The following is a 9913-nucleotide window of genomic DNA, read 5'->3' on the forward strand; positions in this document are numbered from 1 at the left end:
GACCTGGTCCCACCAAATACACAGCATAACCTTCGCAGTGTGAATATTCGGCCGAGCCGACGACGTAGAAGCATGACCGGGCAATCCCCATGACTTTCTTTTCTCTGGGTTGCTGTAATGAATCCATTTTTCATCACCCGTCACGATGCGATGAAGAAAACCCTTCCTCTTTTGCCGCTCGCATATTATGTACAAAGTGAGTAGAATTTCTTATAATGACTTTAATTTTTATGGTTATACGACAATTGGCATTTGACATAAGAATCCTACGTCCATTAAAAATGAACAACGAAAGCTAATTAAAGCGTGATGACGTATAGATAGTGAAAGCATATTTATATTATGTTGCATTACTGTTAGCACTGTATTGAACACCTTATTGTTTTATATCACTTTGTGTTACATGTGTCTTACTGGAAAGCAAGTATAATATGCTAGAAAGCAAGCAGATATAAGTAAAGATGTTATATTACACTTATATTGTTAAATGAGAAATTATTATATTGATATTATATATTGCCTTTATTGAAATATCATACTAAGAATCATTGATAATTACTTATTTTCAGTATTAAAAATACTGGATAATAATTATCAATGATTCTTAGTATATATTTCTATAAGGGTGTTACTTCATATTTAGAGTAGTGATAAAAAAGAATATGGTATATATAATTAAATATATATATATATATATATATATTTAATTATATATACCATATTCTTTTTTATCACTACTCTAAATATGAAGTAACACCCTTATAGAAATATATACTAAGAATCATTGATAATTACTTATTTTCAGTATTAAAAATACTGGATAATAATTATCAATGATTCTTAGTATATATTTCTATAAGGGTGTTACTTCATATTTAGAGTAGTGATAAAAAAGAATATGGTATATATAATTAAATATATATATATATATATATATCGAAATTTATAAAAATCTGTGTAAATATAGACACACACACACATTCATATATAATTTAAAAATATTAATAAAAAAATGCTTATAGACAATGTATATACAATGAGACATAATTAATATTACCTACACAAACTTTGAAATATTTTTTCTTGGATATCAAATGGATTTTGTGTGTCACATAACATCCTTCGTATTATTCTCAGATTATTTCTCTCGTCTTGATAATTTATTTCGTTAACAAGAATGCAGTTACTATGTTAAACAAAATTTTTGCGTGAAAAATTTCAAATTTCACAAATTCACATTAAACCTTTCATTTTTCACGAGTTTAGTGAAAGTTTTCATCTTTCACGTGTTCATTACAAAATTTTTACTTTTCACGAGTTCACACTAGGGGAAAAGATTCATGATCGCTACCCTGAGCTATATAAAAATAGTACCAATTTGATAAAACTTTGATAACTTTTCCTCAATTATCTATAATATACTGAAAAAAATTTCAAGTCGATTCACTAAACGGTTGTAGAGTAATTATTATGTTAATTTTACACGTCTTCTTATGGTAAAAGCAACTTTCCTGAATATAATGAACAAAAACGTATAGAAAAAATAGTACTAAAAATTTAAGTATTTTTATACATATAGATCCTAAATTATCGGAACTATTTGCGAAATTTGATTAGTTTTCAGAGAACACGGTTTCAGAGAAATTAATTTTTATTTGTGACAATTTTGCGATTGTCGTAAGGAGTTAGTAACTGGATTGTGGAAATGCGGCAACGTTGCAATCAGTTAGTGTGTCAAACGAATAATCTTTAAATCAGTATAATAAAGTTACGTCGTAAATTATTGTTTTGTCTGCATTGTTTCTTGCAAAGGACAAGAATATAAATTAAATAATTTCGATGAACAATAGGATAAGTGTGAAATTTGAGACTTTTATTGTTTCATCTAACCTACCTGTACAGTGCATTACTGCCAATGTATAAATCACAAACTACATGGTACGCTATTGCAATGTTTAACTTTTTTCATTAAATATTTATAATAACAACAAATAATATTAATAGCTATTGTTCAGACAATGCACATTTGTCTGTTTTAACTATCCCAATTACTTTTTCTCCTTTGCATTGATGGATATTGATGTTAAATAAATACGAAATTTAATGTTATAAAGTTGAATCCAAGGCATTTTCTCTGCCAAAAGTTTTATTATAGAAAGTTGAAAAAATAAATAAAAGTAATAAACTATTGAGAAAATAAAAAATAACTTTTTAAATAAAAAATATATTATGTTAGCCACTATTTATATCACTTATCACTAAGTTTACAACACGTTTGAAGCAGATAATCCAATTTTTCGTTTTTCAAGCACTTTCTTCACCGACTGTATCTCAGATACATCCTTAAATTTTATGTTATATTATGTTATGTTAAATTATACAATGTTATGTTTATAATTTAACAAACATTAAGTAACAATTATGTATTTGGTTCTTTTCATTTTTTGTATTTCTGTTTGAATTTGATATTTCTAGGATCTTTAGATAACGAATTTTTACAGAATGATGTTACACATCCATTTATTTTCATAATTTTTTATTTATTGATTTGTTATAATTACTCGAAAAATAATGATTAAAATAAAAAAAAATAAAACACTATTGTAAAGCGAATTAATCGCTCTTTCAAATAGTATGTTGCTAGACACCCCTTATCATTTAAAATTTTTATGATGAAATAAGCTCCTCTTATGGGATTGAAGTTTGATATACGGAAACAGCCAATTAATATGTTCCCCTTGAAGCTAAAATTGACATGTCCGAGCGTTTTTCGGATAAATTAGGTTAAACTCAAAAAATCACGTTTGTTTCATTTTTGATGGGCTTCCCTGTATATATAAGTATATATAAATGAAGTATATATAAAAAAAAAATATATATATATATATATATAAGTTTCCTACCAATTTTTATATTTTAATATATATATATATATATAAGTTTCCTACCAATTTTTATATTTTAATATATATATATATATATATATATATATATATATATATATTTATATATATATATATATATATTTAATTATTTATTTATTTATAATATCCATATATAGATAGAACATATATTGTAACTGAATGCTTCACGAGCGTAGTTGTTACTTTTGTTTATTGGTTATTGTACGATATTGTTGAAATACGGATAAAATATATAAGATTTATTTTTTTCAAATGAACGCAACGTTATATTCATATCTTGTCTCATTCTTTTTCAACATCTATTTCCTCATTCTTAATTCATTTCAATATCTAGTTTCTTATTTTTAACTAGTGCAATTTATTGATATAATTATTTTTATAGAAAAGTTTGGATTTTTCTATATGTAGCACCTTTAATTTTCTTCTAAAAGGTGAGTTAATGCAATACTCTCGGTACTAATGACAGATGCAAATTTCACTTCCTCAATACGAAATTGTGTACGAAAGTGAATTTAACGGATGATGGCATTATGGGGTTAACTGTATTGTAAACGACAGTCTTGATATCCATTTACAACGACAGAGACTACGTTGCCGTCATCAGTGATCGTGCTAGAAACTTCAAGGAGAAACACTTTCACTGTCATGTACGGGATTGGTAGTTGCCGCTTTTACGTAACGCAGTGACGAACACTTGGTTCGACAAATGTTTGGACACGTCGTTACGTTGGGCGTAGACGGTTGAATTAACGACTTGGTTACATCACTTCTTCGAAGTTGCTTGGTGACTCATGGCATTCACGGAAACTTGGGTTACAATTAGTAGAGAAGATAACAGAAAACATAACTCAGTGCCAAAGAATTTTAATAAATTAGTAACCTTAATGTAAATTTTAAAAAATATATATGTATGTGTGTTTGTTTATATATTTTTTTTTTTATATTTATATACATGATGTCCGACAATTAAATACGAACGTATAAGTAAAACATAACTAAAGTTTCCTACCAATTTTCAAAGAAACACGTAATTTGAAATATTAATAGAAAAAGATATCAATTAAAAATAGACAAACTAGAACATACGTTATGAAATAAACTCCGTAAGCGCGAAATCTTATCGAAAATAGATGAAGCGCGACTGTTTTTTAACGATACGCGCCCAATGCGCTCGTGAAAACTATTGTCGTCTCGTCAAAAAATAATTGTCTATATGCTCGCGTCATCATTCTGTTCTTAACTGTTAGCCGATATCTACCTAGATAGCACAGAGAATTCTAAAAAAATTCAGTCATATATCATAAATTCTGAGTTCATTTTTAGATATAAAAAGAATTCTTTTCACTGAACTGAACTCTGAAGAATTCTTTTTACATCTGAAAATTAACTTAGAATTGGTGACATACGACTAAATTCTTTTTGAATTCTTTTTGAATTCTCTGTGCTATCTGGGTATCCGTATTAAGAGGCAGTCACATTTTAGCCATTTTCATTAAGATTTTGCACCTATAGAGCCCGGAACACACATGTAAACTTTTCATTAATATCTTGAAATTTTATGTAGTTGTTTGAAAAATGGTATGAGACATTATGTACAAAAGTATTAAAACGAAGTTTTCAAAAAGTGAATAGTCCCAGACAGCACAATGTCTAAAAGTGGGACATAAGACGTCTTTAAGACGTCTTTAAGTTGTCTTTAAGACAAGTTTATAAAGTATTGTTTTAAAGATGTCTTAAAGTTACCTTAAAGACGTCTTATGACTCGATTTTGGACATTTGTGCCGTCTGGGGTGTATGATATAATTTATTGTACTAAAAAGTATTATACTAAAAAAGTATTATACTAAAAAGATAAAATGAAAAAAATATTTTGGGAGATATTCACTTTTGGGTGATTTTACTTTAATATTATTATACGTATAGGAACTAGAGAAATCGATTTATATTTTTAAAAATAACCATAAAAAGCTCCACTTAATAGATTAAAGTTGACCTGGATCTTAATAGTTAGTATTATTATATTATCCCAATTTTTCAGAATTTATCCCAATATTATCCCAATTTTTCAATAGTGAATGTAGTAATAGAATATTAAGATTTGATATTATCTGGCGACATCAACTACATAAATTTACTTTCGAAAACACTTTGAAGAATTTATAAATATGAGGTCGACAAAGTGTGTAGATAAAGTAGATTTTTGTTCAATTTTTGTTCTATCAAGATCATTACTCCATTTAATCGTCTTGTGTTAGTAACTGTAGTACCACAAAATAGAGTTTCAAAAGTGTCTGAAAAGCCTCAATTTTTCAAAACACTACATGTAGTCATTGCTATCTCTTCACCTGTTGATTTTTCTAATTTTAATGCGAAAAAAATATTTCATATTTTAACTATTCACAGTTGTTGACAAACGTTCAACCCTTATAGAAATATCATACTAAGAATCATTGATAATTACTTATTATCCAGTATTTTTAATACTGAAAATAAGTAATTATCAATGATTCTTAGTATGATATTTCTATAAGGGAACATGCGAGTCTCTAACATTTAACGATAGTGAAAGCTTCCCATCCCAATCAGTAATTATGCAACATAATTAGATAATGTTTCTTAAAATGTAGATTTGACAATTTCAACGCGTGTGCAGCTCTTAAAACCTATCGACATCGATAAATTGAAGACCGACTCATTACTAAGTAATTTAAATTACGTCCTAAAGTTTTCTACAACTCATGCAGGATATAAACCAAATTTCTTACACTTAATTGATATTTGTCTAAATTTCCAATGAACTTACTAAATTTTTAGCTAAATAATAATATACAAGTTACTTATTTTTGCGAATTTATGCACTTTCGTTTACCGTTCAATTAATTTTATCTAATCTTAGATAATCAATGGTTAATAATTTTGTAAAAACAAATTATTGTAATATTAGATTTTGCAATCCTCTTATAGAAATATCATACTAAGAATCATTGATAATTATTTATTATCCAGTATTTTTAATACTGAAAATAAGTAATTATCAATGATTCTTAGTATGATATTTCTATAAGGGTCACATACGATTTTGATGAAAACTATCCCGATGATGTAATTTGTATAACAGTTAACAAAAAGATAATTGTAAATTTGTATTATAAAAGCAAAGCTGTGGAATATTGGAAAAAACGAAGTCTATCACTTTCTCTTGTACTGAATAGTTTTAGAAAAACAGCCAGCATTATACAGTTGTATAGGTGAGAAAAAGACATGAAGATAGATCCTTGAAAGGTAAAGTTATTATAGGATAATATATAGTTATAGCTATTATAGGATAACATATAGGATATTATATAAAGCTATATATAGGCTATTATAGGATATTATAGGATACATATTGACAAAATTTCAAGAAGCTCGCAATATAGAGAATTTATCGTCTGCGATATAGATTTGAAAACGTAAACTCTAGGAACAAAAGAAGATTTATTACCTTTTAAAGAGGGAAAACCGTGGATTTAGCACTTTAAAAAAAGTCATCATATTACATCATATAAAACAACAAAATTTAAAATGCAATTGTTTCAAGCGAGTGATGATCATATTATACACCGGAGTACCGAAAAATTTGTAGAGATTGTAAAACCATATATTGCTATTATTGGTGAAAAACTAATTTACAATGCAGATGGAAGCGGTTTTAATCTAGAAATTTATTCAAGACGAATAGTGCATACACTGGAGCAAAAACGTTTGAAGCTACTGTTCAATCTTTATCCTTTCTCACTCATAACTATACTATTATGCCTATAATATTTGCCAGCGGACAATTTATTTCACCTCTTTATCTTGTATTAAAGAAACCTGCTAGTAGTTTTGAATCAGAAGTACAGAAAACTTTATTAAAATATCCCAATATATACATTGTGGTTCTACCCTTATAGAAATATCATACTAAGAATCATTGATAATTACTTATTATCCAGTATTTTTAATACTGAAAATAAGTAATTATCATTGATTCTTAGTATGATATTTCTATACGGGTAAAATAAGAGAAACTTATTAGTCATCATATTAAAAATTGTTTTCAACAAGTATATCTGCAAAATACTAAAAAACAGAGCTTGCTATTAATAAATTCCTCTGATGCTGTTATAAATAATTATAATGTAAATTTACATTCGCATTAATAATATCATAAAATTACAATCTTTGATACATAATCAGTTTTCTCCAAAATTCCATAGTTTATTCAAATATATATACTTGGTAAAGCAACTATTTATATCAATATATCTTGATAAATTTAGTAATCCAGTTAAATCTTGCAATTTTAAAAAATAGAAGGAAATTCCAAAATGTAGTATTTGTGACAAACAGGTATATATTGTGCATGGTAATGAGTATTATTGTTTTAAACATTTTACAAAAAACACTATTATTGAAATTATATCATATAGATATGATATAGAAATTATATCATTATATAGAATAATTTATTAATATCTTTTTATTTTTCTTGTTATGTAGTAAAAGTTAGAACATATACAGAGTGTCCTATTTTAACTTACACTTTTATAAGATATATTTAATTATGAGTCATTATGAGAATAAATTTAACAATAATATATTTACAATAATATATGAATAATATATGAATAATATATTCTAAAAAGTGGTTTGTCAACATAGGCTAATAATGTCTAAAAGAACAGAAAATTTTTTGCAGATTCAGATTCTACGGTGAAAAATACGAAACTTATGTTTGAAACATTTTTTCCGAAAATGTGTCCACCGACCTTGAAATGACATTGAAATCTTATCAGCTACCAGACCTCTTAAGAACTTCCTAACCGCAGTGCGATAGTTGCTTTCGTATGATTTGACTTTTTAACATACTCCAAGCACTGAAATAAGTACTTCTACTTAAGTATCTTACTTTCAATTCTTTGTGTACTCCAATCACTTCGTGTACTCAAAAATTTTTAAAAGTGGACTGACTAAGGTTGGAATTGGAACAATAAAATGAACTTTTCAATTAAACATAATTTTATTTAACTTTTCGTTATAGTCGGAATTTAGTAACAAACTTAACATGTACATAATTTTTATTCAATTAGTAAATCTTGTCTAGGCTAAATGTTCAATGTGAGTTCCATCCTATCAGAAAAAGTGCGTGTTAACTAAATCTCGAATGTACCGAAGTGGGTGAAGCCTCTTTTCCGCGACGCTAATTGGCCGTCTCGACCGTCTCGATTGTCTCGATCCCGTCGCAGTTGAATTCGTACCGCTTGCAGCTGTCAGCCGCGGTGACAGATCAGGTTGTGTTGTTCGTGTCATATAAATTTGATATTTATTGTAATCCCAACAAACACAATGTTACATGTAACATACATGTTGTAATTTCTTACTTAACAAACAATATAACTGTTATATAATATACGTGTTATATAACAGTTACCTTATTACAGTTACCTTAGGAAATTACAACTAACATGTATGTTATATGTAACATTGTGTTTGCTGGGAATATAATTTGTAAAAACGAATATTGTAATATAAATTGTAAATAGTACAACGAAAAGGCTAAAGTGGCGCGCGCGAAGCGCGCGCTATGTAGTGTTCTAGTTATGTAAAAGGCAAGTATCAATTCTTTTACATGTTAAGTTTGTTACTAAATAAATGTTAAGTTTGTTACTAAATTCCGACTATAACAAAAAGTTAAATAATAAAATTATGTTTGATTCAAAAGTTCATTTTATTGTTCCGATTCCAACTTTAGTCAGCCCACTTTAAAAATTTTTGAGTGTAATTGGAGTACACGAAGAATTGAAAGATACTTAAGTAGAAGTACTTATTTCAGTACTAAGAGTATGTTAAAAAGTCAAATCATACGACTATCGCACTGCGGCTAGGAAGTTCTTAAGAAGTCTGGTAGCTGATAAACTTTCAATGTCATTTCAAGGTCGGTGGACACATTTTCGAAAAAAATGTTTCAAACATAAGTTTCGTATTTTTCACCGTAGAATCTGAATCTGCAAAAAAATTGGGTATTCTATTTAAAAAACTAAACTTCCGGTCTAAACAACCCACTTCCGGTCTATACCGGAAGTTGAATAAAGCACCATTTAATAGAGCGTGCTCGACTTAGTGAAAAAATGTTTTGAATTTTTTTATAAAATTTAGATCCCTTTATTTTAAATAGGTATTTTAAACGGGTCTGAAACACCCTGTATATATATATATATATATATATATATATATATATATACACTGTATATATATATATATATATATATATATATATACACTCACGCACACGCATATATTATTGTTAATTATCTAATTAGACAATAAACTTTGTAAATACGAGCGAAGCGTACACATATACGTGTACGTGTATGTATACATATATGCAGGGTCTCTGACACGAGATAGCTAAAACATGTGTGCGGGTAGATTAAATCAAATAAAAAGTTTCAAATAACCACGTGAAATTTCGAGATATTAAGAAAAGAAGATTGGTAAACTAATACATGAGATGCCGTAGGACAAATTCAATCTCATCGAAAATGGCTGAGGCGCCACTTTTTAGTCATAATAGCTACCGTTTGACAGCTGAAAGCAGAATAACAATACAAACGATACATAGATAATTATTTCTCAATGCACTTCGAGCATATCGTGTGTGTGTGTGTGTGTGCGATTGTCCTTGTTCTGACTGTGCTCTTTGTTACTTAACCTCGATAAAGAAAGAATCGAAGAAAAATTAGTCATATCAAAAATTCTGACGATATTTTTATAAATATTGTTAATACATTCTTATATCACTTAAAAAATATTGTAATGATATATTTACTGGCAAATGTTGGAATATTGCAACAAAAGTCGATATGTGATGGATATTGTTAAAATATAAATTAGTATACATAAAAAATATATATTATTATATATATATAATAGTATATATATATATATATATATATATATATATA

The 9913-nt window shown here is 27.5% G+C and overlaps 1 protein-coding gene across 1 annotated transcript in view; it reads right to left on the bottom strand.

Annotated features, from left to right (window-relative positions):
- Window positions 1–9913, bottom strand: part of LOC116848087 — a 61782-nt gene that overhangs the window by 16159 nt on the left and 35710 nt on the right. The gene's annotated exons all lie outside the window — the stretch shown is intronic.

Source organism: Odontomachus brunneus, unplaced genomic scaffold (assembly GCF_010583005.1).
Source record: "Odontomachus brunneus isolate Ranch 3 - 2012 unplaced genomic scaffold, Obru_v1 Obru_scaffold_089, whole genome shotgun sequence".
Lineage (NCBI taxonomy): Eukaryota > Metazoa > Arthropoda > Insecta > Hymenoptera > Formicidae > Odontomachus > Odontomachus brunneus.